This window comes from Hordeum vulgare, chromosome 6H, assembly GCF_904849725.1.
Source record: "Hordeum vulgare subsp. vulgare chromosome 6H, MorexV3_pseudomolecules_assembly, whole genome shotgun sequence".
Classification (NCBI taxonomy): Eukaryota; Viridiplantae; Streptophyta; class Magnoliopsida; order Poales; family Poaceae; genus Hordeum; species Hordeum vulgare.
The window spans coordinates 59,037,687-59,055,736 of record NC_058523.1 but is presented as its reverse complement, the minus strand read 5'-3'; positions in this window follow the sequence as shown (position 1 = coordinate 59,055,736).

Here is an 18,050-nt window from a genome sequence, read left to right as displayed (position 1 = left end):
TCACCAAGTGTTAATGCGTTGGTCCAGTTCTTTATTAAAAGGAGAACCTTAATATCCCGTAGTTTCCATTAGGACCCCGCTGCCACGGGAGGGATGGACAATAGATGTCATCCATGTTGTTTTCCCTAAGCACGTATGACTACATATGGAATACATGCCTACATTAGATTGACGAACGGGAGCTAGTTACATATCTCTCCGTGTTATAGCTGTTACATGATGAATCACATCCGACATAATCATCCATCACCGATCCAATGCCTACGATTCTTTTACTACTGGTCCTTGCTACGTTACTTTGCCTCTACTGCTGTCACTGCTGCTACTGTTACTCTGTTGCTACTGCTGTCACTTTGCTGCTACTGGTTACTGTTGCTACTGCTGCTATCATACTACTTTGCTACTGATACTTTGCTGCACATACTAAATCTTTCAGGTGTGGTTGAATTGACAACTCAACTGCTAATACTTGAGAATATTCTTTTGCTTCCCCTTGAGTCGAATCAATAAACTTGGGTTGAATACTCTACCCCCGAAAACTGTTGCGACCCCCTATACTTGTGGGTTATCAGACCACCGTACTATTAAAGGGGGTCGAGGTGAAACTAAGGAAAGTTTCCAAGTGATGCTCATCTAAAAGCCTACACATACAAATCCTTCAAGTGAAACCTTTGGAAATCTTTTACAGTTTAGTAAAATTCTTCAGTGACAAAGACGAAGATCTTCTGGTCTCTAAGGAATTTGCTCTCTAAGGAATTTGCACGCCACGTGTCCCCAACCTTATCCACATAAAGGTCATATCATTGGGGCATTTATGTTAAATCATGTCAGGATTGCTCCCAGGCTACAATTAGTCACCCCCATAACCACTAGCTGGTTGGCTGCTCCGTGAGAGAAACTGACACTTGTCATTTGAGAGAAATCCGTTCCTCAAAGATTTCGAGAGAAAATCATCAGTGAGGAAAAAACCCCAAACACCCAAACCAAAAACCAAAAACCCCAAAGTGATTGAGCATCACTGAAGAGATTGTTCCTGTATGGAACCGACACTTGTTACCTTTGAGGACTGTGCATCCTCCAAACGGTTAGGCGTCATGGTCTAGAGCATCCAACAATAAATTGTGGATCGCCGGGTGACCAAGTTTGTGAGAGTTTGGAAGTCTGCCCTCAAGACTTACCACGAGTGTTGGGCAAGGACTGTGTGTCCTTAGCTCATGGAGAATATGGTAAGGATTATGTGTCCTGGGACTGTGTGTACTTTGTTTTAAATACCAAGCCGCTCCAAACCAGACGTACAACTGTCATAGTAGTTGGAACTGGGTCATCAAACCATTGTCTTCATCGAGCACCTGGTTCTATTTCCTCAACCCTTTCATTTCCTCAGTTGTATGTTGATGACTTCGATCGTTATTGTTTGAAGAATTTGACTGAAGACTTTCACAATTTCCTCACCCCAAATTCTTCAATTCACCTATTATTAACCTACATATCCTGAACATGCTACTTGTGCAATCCGAATGTTTCATTTCACTCTAACTACTATGCTATCGTTGTTCTGCATGCTTGCTTGTACTTATTCCGCTGCATGTAGTTCGCGATTGAGGAATTTCATCAGTGATGAATTAATAAAAATCGCCTATTCACCCCCTCTAGTCGATATAACACACTTTTAATTGGTATTAGAGCAAGGTAGTCCCTTGTTCTGTGTGATTTTGGTTTAACCAACTGGAGTTTTAGTTAAGTCGACCGCAGGTATGATCAAGGTCACTGCAGGTTGTCCTACCTTCCAAGGGACGGACTACCCCTACTGGAAGAACACGATGCGCATGCACCTTGAAGCAATTGACAACAATCTCTGGTATATTGTGGAAAAAGGTGTTCCCACTGTGTATGAAACTATCAATGCTACTGATGCGAAGAGATTCAAGCAACTCGACTTGCAACCGAAGAATATCATCTTTGGCCATATGAGCAAAGGTAAGTATGGCAGAGTGAGTGCTTTGGGCTATGCAAAGCAGATATGGGAAAGGCTGTCCAAGGTCAATGAAGGAGTGTCTAGTAAACTTGACTCTCGAGTTGATGTTCTTCACAATCTCTTCAACCGCTTCAAAGGACTCAATAATGAAAGATGCCAACAAACCTTTGATCGCCTCACTGATATCTCCAATGAGCTACATGCTCTTGGAGCCAGAGACATCACTGACCATGAGGTGGAGAAGAAATTGTTGAGATCTCTTGATTCTTCATTCGATACACTGGTTCTGATGATTCAAGAACGAAGAGACTACAAGGCACTTGATCCCGTTGTATTCTTAAGAGACTCAATACTCACGAATTCCAACAAGCTAAGAAAAGAGACCTCTATGGATCAAGCTATGGAAGACCTCATGCGCTGAAGGCAAAGGTTGTTTCCTCATCTAAATAAGAAGTCTCTGATTGCAGCCTTGGTGATCCTGAAGAACTTGGTGAGGAACTTGCTATGCTCATGAGGAAATTCTAGAAGCTCTCAAGACGAGGCAGTTCGGAAAGTCTTCAAGAAGAGATATGAGGAAATCAGAACCCTTCATCTAAGAACTACAAGAAGAGAACATGCCATAAATGCAAGAAATCTGGTCACTATATTGCCGACTGTCCTCGCTGGGTGAAGGAATCAAAGAAGAAGAAATACAAGGATGACAGTTGTGATGACCTGAAGAAAAGAACAAATCTTCAAAGTCCTCATCGCACAAGAAGAACAGTTTCAGAAAGGCTCGGGCTCTTATTGGCAAGGAAATGGATTTTGAGGAAGAATCTGAAGAATGTGATGATGAGGAAGGATCTAAAGAGGTGTCAGAGTCTGGTGTGACAAGCTTAGCTCTTGCTACCACATTTGTCAGCAAGTCCATCTTCGAGCTCGAAGGAAATGACAATGTCAACAACACTAATGACTCTCATGACGACTTTACTCCCACCTATTGCTTCATGGAAAAAGGTCCCAAGGTACACAAACACACTTCCTCTTCTGACTCAAGTGACCGTGAACCTGATGACCATCAAAAACCTAGTTACTACAAACTTGCTAATATTGCCACTAAGCAAAAAAAAACTCCTCTTGAAAAGCCTTATAAACTGCTAGGCAAAAGCGATGACCTGTTGAATGAGGAAATGAATTGGACTCAAATCTTGATTGGTGTTGTCAAAAGTCTCCAGTCTAGGTTTGATAGTCTCGAGGATTGTCATGGCACCCTCTTGGCTGATCAGGAGAAGCTTTCTTATGAGTTTCTTCAAAGGAAGCAAGATCTTGAGAAACTAAGGGCGACTCATGATGATCTTCGAAGTGAAAATGATTCTTTGCTTGCTCAACAGATCAGTACCACTCAAGAAGAATTCATTCCATCATGCTTGAAATGCATCGAACGCGAATCTGCTAATTCTTCACCTGAAAGTTCAAATGCTTCTATTGCTACAAATTCTTCAACTGTATCGGTGGTTACAAATTCCTCACTCGAGGAAACCACAAATGTCATTTACGAAAATGCAGGGTTGAAGGAATTGTATGTGACAGACATTTATAAAAGCCTCAAAGGGCATCAAACCCTTTGCGATGTGCTCAAAAAGCAGATTCTAAACAGAAACCCTAGGAAAGAGGGTATTGCACTTGAGAGGAAATTGAATGTTGATGGATCATACTTGATACCTGAGAAGTACCCCAAAACCTCATGGGTTGCTGCAGAAGGACCTCATGTTGATCCATCTACACTATCAGGATTTGCATGTGAAACTTCACATTCCTCTGATGAGTCAATTGACTCAAATTATAAATTGTTCAAAAATCAGAATGGTGAAGTATTTGCTAGATATGTTGGAACTAACTGCAAGAATGGACCACCCTTGAAGAAAATCTAGGTTCCCAAAAGCAGCTTGGAAAGTCTGTAGAGGAACGTTGCATGGGAAACAAAAAAATTCCTACGCACACGAAGACCTATCATCGTGATGTCCATCTACGAGAGGAGATTTGGATCAACGTACCGTTGTAGATCGCACAACAGGAAGCGTTAAGAAACGCGGTTGATGTAGTGGAACGTATTCACGTCCCTCGATCCGCCCCACGAACCATCCCACGAACCATCCCGCGATACGTCCCACGATCTATTCCGATCTAGCGCCGAACGGACGACGCCTCCGTGTTCAGCACACGTACAACTCGACGATGATATCGACATTCTTGATCCAGCAAGAAAGATGGAGAAGTAGATGAGTTCTCCGGCAGCGTGACAACGCTCCGGTGGTGGTGATGATCTACTCCAGCAGGGCTCCGCCCGAGCTCCGCAGAAATCCGATCTAGAGGTAGAACTATGGTGTCTAGATCTGAGTCGCACGTGGCAAAAGTTGTCTCAAATCAGCCCTAAATCACCACTATATATAGGAGGGAGGGGGAGGAGGTTTTCCTTGAGGGCCAAGCCCTCAAGGGTGCGCCGGCCAGGAGGAGAGGAGGAATCCTACTCCAATTAGGATTGGAAAGTGGAGTCCTTCTGTTCCTTCCCACCTCCCCTTTTTTATTTGGTTTTTCTTCTCTTGGCGCCAAGGCCCTCTTGGGCTATCCCACTAGCCCACAAAGGGCTGGTGCGCCACCCTAAGGCCATTGGGCTTCCTCCGGGTGGGTTGCCCCCCTCCTGATGAACTTCCAGAACCCATTCGTCACTCCCGGTACAATGCTGGTAATGCCCGAAAACCTTCTGGTAACCAAATGAAACCATCCTATATATCAATCTTCGTTTCCGGACCATTCCGGAAACCCTCGTGACGTCCGTGATCTCATTCGGGACTCCGAACAACATTCGGTAACCACACATATAACTCAACTATACTAAAACATCATTGAACCTTAAGTGTGCAGACCCTGCGGGTTCGAGAAGTATGTAGACATGCCCCGAGACACTCCACGGTCAATATCAAATAGAGGGACCTGGATGCCCATATTGGATCCTACATATTCTCCGAAGATATTATCGGTTGAACCTAAGTGTCAAGGATTCATATAATCCCGTATGTCATTCCCTTTGTCGTTCGGTATGTCACTTGCCCGAGATTCGATCGTCGGTATCCGCATACCTATTTCAATCTCATTACCGGCAAGTCTCTTTACTCGTTCCGTAATACAAGATCCTGTGACTTACACTTAGTCACATTGCTCGCAAGGCTTGTGTGTGATGTTGTATTACCGAGTGGGCCCCGAGATACCTCTCCGTCACACGGAGTGACAAATCCCAGTCTTGATCCATACTAACTCAACGGACACCTTCAGAGATACCTGTAGAACACCTTTATAGTCACCCAGTTACGTTGTGACGTTTGATGCACACAAGGTATTTCTTCGACGCTAGTGAGTTATATGATCTCATGGTCATAGGAACAAATACTTGACACGTTGTAAACAATAGCAATAAAACGACATGATCAATATGCTATGTTCATAGTTTGGGTCTAGCCCATCACATGATTCTCCTGATGATGTGATCCAGTTATCAAGTGACAACACTTGCACATAGCCAGAAAACCTTGACTATCATTGATCAACTGGCTAGCCAACTAGAGGCTTGCTAGGGACATTGTTTTGTCTATGTATCCACACATGTATCTATGTTTTCATTCAATACAATTATAGCATGGATAATAAATGATTATCTTTAAACCGGAAATATAATAATAACTATTTATCATTGCCTTTAGGGCATATTTCCAATAGTCTCCCACTTGCACTAGAGTCAATAATCTAGTCCTCACATCGCCATGCGATTTACATTGTAATAAATCGAACACCCATACAGTTCTAGTGTTGATCATGTTTTGCCCGTGGAAGAGGTTTAGTCAGCGGGTCTGCTACATTCAGATCCGTGTGAACTTTGCAAATATTCACGTTCTCTCCTTCGGCGTAGTCACGGATGAGGTTGAAGCGTCGTTTGATGTGTCTGGTCTTCTTGTGAAACCTTGGTTCCTTTGCTAAGGCAATGGCACCAATGTTGTCACATAACAGATAATGGATCTAGTGCACTCGGCACAACTCCAAGATCTGTCATGAACTGCTTCATCCAGACACCCTCCTTTGCTGCCTCCGAGGCAGCCATGTACTTCGCTTACATGTAGAATCTGCTACGACGCTGTGCTTGGAACTGCACGAGCTTACTGCACCCCTATTAAGAATAAATACGTATCTAGTTTGCGACTTAGAGTCACCTGGATCGGTGTCAAAACGTGCGTCGACGTAACCTTTTACGACGAGCTCTTTGTCACCTCCATTAACGAGGAATATTTCCTTAGTCCTTTTTAGGCACTTCAGAAAATTCTTGACCGCCGTCCAGTGATCCACTCGTGGATTACTCTGATACCTGCCTGCCATACTTATGGCCAAGCTGACGTCTGGTCTAGTGCACAACATTGCATACATGATAGAACCTATGGCTGAAGCGTAGGGGACGGAACTCATTTGTTCTCTATCTTTCGCAGTTGCTGGGCACTGAGACTTACTCAATTTTATACCTTGTAATACTGGCAAGAACCCTTTCTTGGACTGATCTATTTTGAACTTCTTCAAAACTTTATCAAGGTATGTGCTTTGTGAAAGTCCTATCACGCGTCTCGATCTATCCCTCTAGATCTTAATGCCTAGAATGTAAGCAACTTTTCCTAGGTCCTTCATAGAGAAACTTTTATTCAAGTAATCCTTTATGCTCTCCAAAAGCTCCACGTTGTTTCCAATCAGCAATATGTCATGCACATATAATATTAGAAACACCAGAGAGCTCCCACTCACTTTCTTGTAAATACAAGATTCTCCAACCACTTGTATAAACCCAAATGCTTTGATCACCTCATCAAAGCACTTATTCCAACTCCGAGATGCTTGCACAAGTCCATAAATGGATCGCTGGAGCTTGCACACTTTGTTAGCATTCTTTGGATCGACAAAACCTTCAGGTTGCATCATATACAACTCTTCCTTAAGAAAACCGTTAAGGAACGCCGCTTTGACATCCATCTGCTAGATTTCATAATCGTAAAAGGCAACTATTGCTAGCATGATTCGGATGGACTTAAGCATCGCTACCGGTGAGAATGTCTCATCGTAGTCAACTCCTTGAACTTGTGAAAAACCCTTTGCCACAAGTCGAGCTTTATAAATGGTCATATTACCGTCTGCGTCCGTCTTCTTCTTAAAGATCCATTTCTTATGAATAGCCTTGCGGCCTTCAGGTAGTACTTCCAAAGTCCATACTTTGTTCTCGTACATGGATCCTATCTCGAACTTCATGGCCTCCAGCCATTTGTTGGAATCCGGGCCCACCATTGCTTCTTCATAATTCGCAGGTTCATTGTTATCCAACAACATAATTGATAAGACAGGATTACCGTACCACTCAGGAGTAGTACGTGATCTTGTCGACCTGCGAGGTCCGATAGGAACTTGATCCAAAGTTTCACGATCATCATCATCAACTGTTGGGGAACGTCGCATGGGAAACAAAAATTTTCCTACGCGCACGAAGACCTATCATGGTGATGTCCATCTACGAGAGGGGATGTGTGATCTACGTACCCTTGTAGACCGTACAACAGAAGCGTTAGTGAACGCGGTTGATGTAGTGGAACGTCCTCACGTCCCTCGATCCGCCCCGCGAACCGTCCCGCGATCAGTCCCACGATCTAGTGCCGAACGGACGGCACCTCCGCGTTCAGCACACGTACAACTCGACGATGATCTCGGCCTTCTTGATCCAGCAAGAGAGACGGAGAGGTAGAAGAGTTCTCCGGCAGCGTGACGGTGCTCCGGAGGTTGGTGATGATCTTGTCTCGGCACGGCTCCGCCCGAGCTCCGCAGAAACGCGATCTAGAGGTAAAACCGTGGAGATGTGTGGTCGGGCTGCCGTGGCAAAGTTGTGTCAAATCAGCCCTAAAACCTCCGTATATATAGGGGGAGGAGGGGGGAGCCTTGCCTTGGGGTCCAAGGACTCCCAAGGGGGTCGGCCGAACCTAAGGGGGGAACCCTCCCCTTCCAAACCGAGTCCAACTAGGTTTGGAAGGAGGAGTCCTTCCCCCTTTTCCCACCTCCTCTTTTTTTTTCTTTTCTCTTTGATTTTTCTTCATATGGCGCATACGGCTCTCTTGGGCTGTCCCACCAGCCCACTAAGGGCTGGTGCGCCACCCCCAATGCCTATGGGCTTCCCCGGGGTGGGTTGCCCCCCCGGTGAACTCCTGGAACCCATTCGTCATTCCCTGTACATTCCCGGTAACTCCGAAAACCTCCCGGTAATCAAATGAGGTCATCCTATATATCAATCTTCGTTTCCGGACTATTCCAGAAACCCTCGTGACGTCCGTGATCTCATCCGGGACTCCTAACAACATTCGGTAACCAACCATATAACTCAAATATGCATAAAACAACGTCGAACCTTAAGTGTGCAGACCCTGCGGGTTCGAGAACTATGTAGACATGACCCGAGAGACTCCTCGGTCAATATCCAATAGCGGGACCTGGATGCCCATATTGGATCCTACATATTCTACGAAGATCTTATCGTTTGAACCTTAGTGCCAAGGATTCATATAATCCCGTATGTCATTCCCTTTGTCCTTCGGTATGTTACTTGCCCGAGATTCGATCGTCAGTATCCGCATACCTATTTCAATCTCGTTTTACCGGCAAGTCTCTTTACTCGTTCCGTAATACAAGATCCCGCAACTTACACTAAGTCACATTGCTTGCAAGGCTTGTGTGTGATGTTGTATTACCGAGTGGGCCCCGAGATACCTCTCCGTCACACGGAGTGACAAATCCCAGTCTCGATCCATACTAACTCAATGAACACCTTCGGAGATACCCGTAGAGCATCTTTATAGTCACCCAGTTACGTTGCGATGTTTGATACACACAAAGCATTCCTCCGGTGTCCGTGAGTTATATGATCTCATGGTCATAGTGTTGTGTAACGTCGCATGGGAAACAAAAATTTCCTACGCGCACGAAGACCTATCATGGTGATGTCTATCTACGAGAGGGGATGAGTGATCTACGTACCCTTGTAGATCGTACAGCAGAAGCGTTAGTGAACGCGGTTGATGTAGTGGAATGTCCTCACGTCCCTCGATCCGCCCCGCGAACAATCCCGCGATCAGTCCCACGATCTAGTACCGAACGGACGGCACCTCCGCGTTCAGCACACGTACAGCTCGACGATGATCTCGGCCTTCTTGATCCAGCAAGAGAGACGGAGAGGTAGAAGAGTTCTCCGGCAGCGTGACGGCGCTCCGGAGGTTGGTGATGACCTTGTCTCAGCAGGGCTCCGCCCGAGCTCCGCAGAAACGCGATCTAGAGGAAAAACCGTGGAGGTATGTGGTCGGGCTGCCGTGGAAAAGTCGTCTCAAATCAGCCCTAAAACCTCCGTATATATAGGTGGGAGGGAGGGCAGGAGGCAGCCTCAAAACCTAAAGGTTTGGCCGAAATTGGAGGTGGAGGAGTCCTACTCCAATCCTACTTGGAGTAGGATTCCACCTTCCCACTTGGAAACTCTTTCCACCTTGTGTTTTTTCCTTCTCAAACCTTATGGGCCTTAGTGGGAACTTATTCCAGCCCACTAGGGGCTGGTTTATCTCTTCCCATAGCCCATGAGACCCCTTGGGGCGTGACACCCCTCCCGATGGTCCCCGGCACCCCTCCCGGCACTCCCGGTACACTACCGATGAGCCCGAAACTTTTCCGGTAATGCACGAAAACCTTCCGGTAACCAAATGAGGTCATCCTATATATCAATCTTCGTTTCCGGACCATTCCGGAAACCCTCGTGACGTCCGTGATCTCATACGGGACTCCGAACAACATTCGGTAACCAACCATATAACTCAAATACGCATAAAACAACGTCGAACCTTAAGTGTGCAGACCCTGCGGGTTCGAGAACTATGTAGACATGACCCGAGAGACTCCTCGGTCAATATCCAATAGCGGGACCTGGATGCCCATATTGGATCCTACATATTCTACGAAGATCTTATCGTTTGAACCTCAGTGCCAAGGATTCATATAATCCCGTATGTCATTCCCTTTGTCCTTCGGTATGTTACTTGCCCGAGATTCGATCGTTAGCATCCGCATACCTATTTCAATCTCGTTTACCGGCAAGTCTCTTTACTCGTTCCGTAATACAAGATCCCGCAACTTACATTAAGTTACATTGCTTGCAAGGCTTGTGTGTGATGTTGTATTACCGAGTGGGCCTCGAGATACCTCTCCGTCACACGGAGTGACAAATCCCAGTCTCGATCCATACTAACTCAACGAACACCTTCGGAGATACCTGTAGAGCATCTTTATAGTCACCCAGTTACGTTGCGACGTTTGATACACACAAAGCATTCCTCCGGTGTCCGTGAGTTATATGATCTCATGGTCATAGGAACAAATACTTGACACGCAGAAAACAGTAGCAACAAAATGACACGATCAACATGCTACGTCTATTAGTTTGGGTCTAGTCCATCACATGATTCTCCTAATGATGTGATCCCGTTATCAAGTGACAACACTTGCCTATGGCCAGGAAACCTTGACCATCTTTGATCAACGAGCTAGTCAACTAGAGGCTTACTAGGGACAGTGTTTTGTCTATGTATCCACACAAGTATTGTGTTTCCAATCAATACAATTATAGCATGGATAATAAACGATTATCATGAACTAAGAAAATATAATAATAACTAATTTATTATTGCCTCTATGGCATATTTCCAACAGTCTCCCACTTGCACTAGAGTCAATAATCTAGTTCACATCACCATGTGATTCCAACGAATCCAACACCCATATGGGGTCTGATCACGTCTTGCTCGTGAGAGAGGTTTTAGTCAACAGTTCTGAAACTTTCAAATCCGTGCGTTCTTTACAAATCTTTATGTCATCTTATAGATGCTGCTACTACGTGCTATTCGGAAATGCTCCAAATATCTACTCTACTATACAAATCCGTTTCACTACTCATAGTTATTCGGATTAGTGTCAAAGCTTGCATCGACGTAACCCTTTACGACGAACTCTTTAACCACCTCCATAATCGAGAAAAATTCCTTAGTCCGTTAGTTACTAAGGATAAATTTTGACCGCTGCTAGTGATTCAATCATGGATCACTCTCTGTACCTCTCAACATACTTTGAGTCAAGGCACACATCAGGTGCGGTACACAGCATGGCATACTTTAGATTCTACGGTTAAGGCATAGAAGACGACCTTCGTCTATTCTCTTTATTCTGCCGTGGTCGGGTTTTGAGTCTTACTCAAATTCACACCTCACAATGCAACCAAGAACTCTTTCTTCGCTGATCTATTTTGAACTCCTTCAAAAACTTGTCAAGGCATGCATTTTATTGAAACTTTCATTAAGCGCTTTTGATCTATCTCTATAGATCTTTGATGCTCAACGTTCAAGTAGCGCAATCCAGGTATTCCTTTGAAAACTCCTTTCAAACAACCTTATATGCTTTACAGAGATTCTACATCACTTCTGATCCACAATATGTCAACCACATATACTTATCAGAAATTCTATACTGCTCCCACTCACTTCTTTGGAAATACAAGTTTCTCATAAACCTTGTACAAACCCAAAATCTTTGATCATCTCATCAAAGTGTATATTCCAACTCCGAGATGCTTGCACCAGTCCATTGAAGGATCACTAGAGCTTGCATACTTGCTAGTACCTTTAGGATCGACAAAACCTTCTGGTTGTATCACATACAATGTTTGCTCAAGGAAACCGTCGAGAAAACAATGTTTTGACATCCTACGTGCAATATTTCATAAATAATGCATCAACAACTAACATAATTCTAACAGACTTTTAGCATCGCTACGAGTGAGAAAGTCTCATCATAGTCAACTGTTTGATCTTATCGAAAACATCTTTGCGACAAGTCGAGCTTTTCTTAATAGTGACTTATCACCATCATCGTCTGTTCCTTTAAAGATCCATCTTTACTCAATAGTCCTCTGACCATCAAGTAGTTCTTCCAAAGTCTACACTTTGTTTTCATACATGGATCCTCTCTCGGATTTCATGGCTTCCAGCCATTTGTCGGAATCCGGGCCCACCATCGCTATCTCCATAACTCGTTGGTTCACTGTTGCTCGACAACATGACCTCCAAGACAGGGTTACCGTACCACTCTGTAGTAGTACGCGACCTTGTCAACCTACGAAACTTGTAGTAACTTGATCCGATGCTCGATGATCACCATCATCAGCTTCCACTTCAATTGGTGTAGGCGCCACAGGAACAACTTCCTGCACCCTGCTACACACTGGTTGAAGTGATGGTTCAATAACCTCATCAAGTTCTACTACCCTCCCACTCAATTCTTTCCAGAGAAACCTTTCCTCGAGAAAGGATCCGTTTCTAGAAACAAACACTTTGCTTTCGGATCTGAGATAGGAGATGTACCCAACTGTTTTGGATATCATATGAAGATGCATTTATCCGCTTTGGGTTCGAGCTTATCAGACTGAAACTTTTTCACATAAGTGTCGAAGCCCCAAACTTTCAAGAAACGACAGTTTAGATTTCTCTAAACCTCAGTCTATCATGTGTCATCTCAACGGAAATACGTGGTGCCCTATTTAAAGTGAATGCGGTTGTCTCTAATGCATAACCCATAAACGACAGTGGTAATTCGATAAGAGACATCATAGTATGCACCATACCAAATAGTGCGTGGCTATGACGTTCAGACACATCATCACACTATGATGTTCCAGGTGGCATGAACTGCGAAACAATTTCCACATTGTCTTAACTGCGTACCAAAACTCGTAACTCAGATATTCATTTCTATGATCATATCGTAGACAGTTCATCCTCTTGTTACGACGAACTTCACTCCGAAACAGAATTGAACTTTTCAATATTTCAGACTTGTGATTCATTAAGTAAATACTCTAGTATCTACTCAAATCATCATTGAAGTAAGAACATAATGATATCCACTGCGTGCCTCAGCACCCATTGGACTGCATACATCAAAATGTATCACTTCCAACAAGTTACTATCTTGTTTCATCTCAATGAAAACAAGGCCTTGCTCATGTGGTATGATTTGCATGTCACTAGTGATTCGAAATCAGGTGAGTACAAAGATCCATCAGCATGGAGCCTCTTCATGCAATTTATACTAACATGACTCAAGCGGCAGTGCCACAAGTAAGTGGTACTATCATCATTAACTCGTATCTTTTGGCACCAATATCATGAACATGTGTAACACTACGATCGAGATTCAATAAACCATTGAAGGTGATTATTCAAGCAAATAGAGTAACCATTATTCTCTTTAAATGAATAATCGTATTGCAATAAACACGATCCAATCATGTTCATGATTAACGCAAGCACCAAATAACGATTATTTAGGTTTAACACCAATCCCGATGGTAGAGGGAGCGTGCGACGTTTGATCATATCAACCTTGGAAACACTTCCAACACGTATCGTCACCTCGCCTTTAGCTAGTCTCCATTTATGCCGTAGCTTTCATTTCGTGTTACTAATCACTTAGCAACCGAACCGGTATCCAATACCCTTATGCTACTAGGAGTACTAGTAAAGTACACATCAACATCCTGTATATCAAATATACTTCTTTCGACTTTTGCCAGCCCACTTATCTACCAAGTATCTAGAGTTGCTCCGCCTTAGTGACTGTTCCCCTCATTACAGAAGCACTTAGTCTCGGGTTTGGGTTTGATCTTGGGTCTCTTCATTAGCGCAGCAACTGTTTTGCCGTTTCACGAAGTATCCCTTCTAGCCCTCGCCTTTCTTGAAACTTAGTGGTTTTACTAACCATCAACTATTGATGCTCCTTCTTGATTTCTAATTTCGCAGTGTCAAACATTGCGAATCTCTCAAGGATCATTGTATCTATCCTTGATATGTTATAGTTCATCACGAAGCTCTCACAACTTGGTGGCAGTGACTTTGGAGAACCATCACTATCTCATCTGGAAGATTAACTCCCACTTGATTCAAGTGATTGTCGTACTCAGACAATCTGAGCACACGCTCAACGATTGAGCCTTTCTCCTTTACTTTGTGGACAAAGAATCTTGTTGGAGGTCTTGTACCTCTTAACAAGGGCACAAGCATGAAATCAAAATTTCATCTCTTTAGAACATCACTTATGTTCCGTGACGTTTTACAACGTTTTCGGCGCCTTGCTTCTAAGCCATTAAGTATTTTTGTACTGAACTATCGTGTAGTCATCAGAAACGTGTATGTCGGATGTTCACAGCATCCACAGACGACGCTCGAGGTGCAGCACACCGAGTGGTGCATTAAGGACATAAGCCTTCTATGCAGCAACGAGGACAATCCTCGGTTTTACAGACTCAGTCTGCAAAGTTTGCTACTATCAACTTTTAACTAAATTTTCTCTAGGAACATATAAAATAGTAGAGCTATAGCGCAAGCTACATCGTAATTTGCAAAGACCATTAGACTATGTTCATGACAATTAGTTCAATTAATCATATTACTTAAGAACTCCCACTCAAAAAGTACATCTCTCTAGTCATTTGAGTGGTACATGATCCAAATCCACTATCTCAAGTCCGATCATCACGTGAGTCGAGAATAGTTTCAGTAGTAAGCATCTCTATGCTAATCATATCAACTATACGATTCATGCTCGACCTTTCGGTCTCATGTGTTCCGAGGCCATGTCTGCACATGCTAGGCTCGTCAAGCTTAACCCGAGTGTTCCGCGTGCGCAACTGTTTTGCACCCGTTGTATGTGAACGTTGAGTCTATCACACCCGATCATCACGTGGTGTCTCGAAACGACGAACTGTAGCAACGGTGCACAGTCGGGGAGAACACAATTTCGTCTTGAAATTTTAGTGAGAGATCACCTCATAATGTTACCGTCGTTCTAAGCAAAATAAGGTGCATAAAAGGATTAACATCACATGCAATTTATAAGTGACATGATATGGCCATCATCACGTGCTTCTTGATCTCCATCACCAAAGCACCGACACGATCTTCTTGTCACCGGCGTCACACCATGATCTCCATCATCATGATCTCCATCAACGTGTCGCCATCGGGGTTGTCGTGCTACTCATGCTATTACTACTAAAGCTACGTCCTAGCAAAATAGTAAACGCATCTGCAAGCACAAACGTTAGTTATAAAGACAACCCTATGGCTCCTGCCGGTTGCCGTACCATCGACGTGCAAGTCGATATTATCTATTACAACATGATCATCTCATACATCCAATATATCACATCACATCGTTGGCCATATCACATCACAAGCATACCCTGCAAAAACAAGTTAGACGTCCTCTAATTTTGTTGTTGCATGTTTTACGTGGTGACCATGGGTATCTAGTAGGATCGCATCTTACTTACGCAAACACCACAACGGAGATATATGAGTTGCTATTTAACCTCATCCAAGGACCTCCTCGGTCAAATCCGATTCAACTAAAGTTGGAGAAACCGACACTTGCCAGTCATCTTTGAGCAACGGGGTTACTCGTAGCGATGTAACCAGTCTCTCGTAAGCGTACGAGTAATGTCGGTCCAAGCCGCTTCAATCCAACAATACCGCAGAATCAAGAAAAGACTAAGGAGGGAAGCAAAACGCACATCACCGCCCACAAAAACTTTTGTGTTCTACTCGAGCAGACATCTACGCATGAACCTAGCTCATGATGCCACTGTTGTGTAACGTCGCATGGGAAACAAAAATTTCCTACGCGCACGAAGACCTATCATGGTGATGTCTATCTACGAGAGGGGATGAGTGATCTACGTACCCTTGTAGATCGTACAGCAGAAGCGTTAGTGAACGCGGTTGATGTAGTGGAACGTCCTCACGTCCCTCGATCCGCCCCGTGAACAATCCCGCGATCAGTCCCACGATCTAGTACCGAACGGACGGCACCTCCGCGTTCAGCACACGTACAGCTCGACGATGATCTCGGCCTTCTTGATCCAGCAAGAGAGACGGAGAGGTAGAAGAGTTCTCCGGCAGCGTGACGGCGCTCCGGAGGTTGGTGATGACCTTGTCTCAGCAGGGCTCCGCCCGAGCTCCGCAGAAACGCGATCTAGAGGAAAAACCGTGGAGGTATGTGGTCGGGCTGCCGTGGAAAAGTCGTCTCAAATCAGCCCTAAAACCTCCGTATATATAGGTGGGAGGGAGGGCAGGAGGCAGCCTCAAAACCTAAAGGTTTGGCCGAAATTGGAGGTGGAGGAGTCCTACTCCAATCCTACTTGGAGTAGGATTCCACCTTCCCACTTGGAAACTCTTTCCACCTTGTGTTTTTTCCTTCTCAAACCTTATGGGCCTTAGTGGGAACTTATTCCAGCCCACTAGGGGCTGGTTTATCTCTTCCCATAGCCCATGAGACCCCTTGGGGCGTGACACCCCTCCCGATGGTCCCCGGCACCCCTCCCGGCACTCCCAGTACACTACCGATGAGCCCGAAACTTTTCCGGTAATGCACGAAAACCTTCCGGTAACCAAATGAGGTCATCCTATATATCAATCTTCGTTTCCGGACCATTCCGGAAACCCTCGTGACGTCCGTGATCTCATACGGGACTCCGAACAACATTCGGTAACCAACCATATAACTCAAATACGCATAAAACAACGTCGAACCTTAAGTGTGCAGACCCTGCGGGTTCGAGAACTATGTAGACATGACCCGAGAGACTCCTCGGTCAATATCCAATAGCGGGACCTGGATGCCCATATTGGATCCTACATATTCTACGAAGATCTTATCGTTTGAACCTCAGTGCCAAGGATTCATATAATCCCGTATGTCATTCCCTTTGTCCTTCGGTATGTTACTTGCCCGAGATTCGATCGTTAGCATCCGCATACCTATTTCAATCTCGTTTACCGGCAAGTCTCTTTACTCGTTCCGTAATACAAGATCCCGCAACTTACATTAAGTTACATTGCTTGCAAGGCTTGTGTGTGATGTTGTATTACCGAGTGGGCCCCGAGATACCTCTCCGTCACACGGAGTGACAAATCCCAGTCTCGATCCATACTAACTCAACGAACACCTTCGGAGATACCTGTAGAGCATCTTTATAGTCACCCAGTTACGTTGCGACGTTTGATATACACAAAGCATTCCTCCGGTGTCCGTGAGTTATATGATCTCATGGTCATAGGAACAAATACTTGACACGCAGAAAACAGTAGCAACAAAATGACACGATCAACATGCTACATCTATTAGTTTGGGTCTAGTCCATCACATGATTCTCCTAATGATGTGATCCCGTTATCAAGTGACAACACTTGCCTATGGCCAGGAAACCTTGACCATCTTTGATCAACGAGCTAGTCAACTAGAGGCTTACTAGGGACAGTGTTTTGTCTATGTATCCACACAAGTATTGTGTTTCCAATCAATACAATTATAGCATGGATAATAAACGATTATCATGAACTAAGAAATATAATAATAACTAATTTATTATTGCCTCTAGGGCATATTTCCAACACATAGGAACAAATACTTGACACGCAGAAAACAGTAGCAACAAAATGACATGATCAACATGCTACGTCTATTAGTTTGGGTCTAGTCCATCACATGATTCTCCTAATGATGTGATACCGTTATCAAATGACAACACTTGCCTATGGCCAGGAAACCTTGACCATCTTTGATCAACGAGCTAGTCAACCAGAGGCTTACTAGGGACAGTGTTTTGTCTATGTATCCACACAAGTATTGTGTTTCCAATCAATACAATTATAGCATGGATAATAAACGATTATCATGAACTAAGAAATATAATAATAACTAATTTATTATTGCCTCTAGGGCATATTTCCAACATCAACTTCCTCCTCAACCGGGGCCGCAACAACAGGCGTTTCCCCTTGCCATGCGCCACCATCTCGAGGGATTAGAGGTTCGACAACCTCATCAAGTTCTATCTTCCTCCCACTCAATTCTCTCGAGAGAAACTCCTTCTCAAGAAAAG